The sequence below is a fragment of the Sinocyclocheilus anshuiensis genome, unplaced genomic scaffold (genome assembly GCF_001515605.1).
Source record: "Sinocyclocheilus anshuiensis isolate Anshui unplaced genomic scaffold, SAMN03320099.WGS_v1.1 scaffold3816, whole genome shotgun sequence".
Taxonomy (NCBI): domain Eukaryota; kingdom Metazoa; phylum Chordata; class Actinopteri; order Cypriniformes; family Cyprinidae; genus Sinocyclocheilus; species Sinocyclocheilus anshuiensis.
In genome coordinates, this window is record NW_015541089.1 from 38,033 (window position 1) to 39,369 (window position 1,337).

Consider the following 1,337-nt stretch of genomic DNA (forward strand, 5'->3'; position numbering starts at 1 on the left):
GCGTAGTGAAGAACCCAAGTGCAGTTTATTTACAGGTGATCCAAACATCCAAACAATAATCCAAACAGACGAAGACTAGAGACACACACTTGACGAGGCATGAACACACTTGACGAGGCATGAACAGACTTGACGAGAACAGACTTGACTAGACTCACCAACAGCAGGTTACAACATCAACAATACACGATGAGAGACATGATGGCTAGTTATAGCAGACAAGGAGGGTCCCATGACATGAACAAACCAATGGGAAACAAGACATGACCTAGACAACCAATCAGAACATGACACAATGAACATAGGAACCAATGGCAGAGATACATGAGGGCAAGGGAAGCATGACACGAACAGGGTGAAACAATACAAAATAAAAGATATGAACATGAAACAAAACCCAAACACCACATTACAATAGCTTAAGGCTATTTTACCTTTGAGCACTTTTTCTACAGTCCATTATGTTCTTTTTGTTTTCTTATGCAGTGCGATAAATAATCGTTTGTAAGGGGGACAGAAAAACTTTAACATAATATTATAATATAATAATATTAGCTGTTAAATGCAGTAATACCATGCAATTACAGTTACATATGGCCTATATATAATGGCTTATTAAGTGCTTCTGTTTTCCCCCTTTTAAATGGGCCTATTTAAGAAGAATTAAACCAGGATTTCTTTTCACGGCACAAATAGAGCACAAATAAACGCGGCATTTGCTGTGGAGACCGCCTGGAATTAGGCTATTTATATGACCTAATTAACAATAATATTAATATTAACAAATATTCGTGGGGAATAGGCCTAGGTTGTTTAATATTCTAACGGCACAAATCGAGCACAAATGAATTGGAACGATTTAGACTCAATGTAAAAAAAAAAAAGGCGGTCTCACCGTTTCAACTTAATGCTGCCTTGAAATTTAAGCTTAGTCAACTTGAAATATGAAGTTAGTGAAAACTTGGACCTAACTAAACTTGAAATTTTAAGGCAGCATAAACACTATTTATTTTTTAAACTCTGCGGCCACGCTAAACGGAGTGGAGAGTAAAGTAGTGAAAACTTGGAGCTGACTAAACTTAAAATTTTAAGGTGGCACAAACATTTTTTTTAACTCTGCGGCCGCACTTAACGGGGTGGAGAGTAAAGTTCCCGTTATATTTAAGAAGAGGTCATGAATCAGCACAAACATAGCACAAACGAATGGCATAGTTTTGATGATTATTTCTTTTGATGGGGTGCCAACTTCACGGAGGTTCCCGAGAGACCATTTTGAAGGCTCAGGAAACCTTTGCAGGTGTTTTGAGTTGATTAGCTGATTGGCATGTCACCATATT

At 37.6% G+C, this 1,337-nt stretch overlaps 1 long non-coding RNA gene across 1 annotated transcript in view; it reads right to left on the reverse strand.

Annotated features, from left to right (window-relative positions):
- The window catches only part of LOC107690723 (uncharacterized), a 16,284-nt gene that overhangs the window by 4,239 nt on the left and 10,708 nt on the right, over positions 1 to 1,337 (reverse strand). Inside the window, exon 2 of the long non-coding RNA XR_001634484.1 lies at positions 968 to 971. This is a non-coding gene — a long non-coding RNA (uncharacterized LOC107690723). The remainder of the gene's footprint in view (positions 1 to 967; positions 972 to 1,337) is intronic.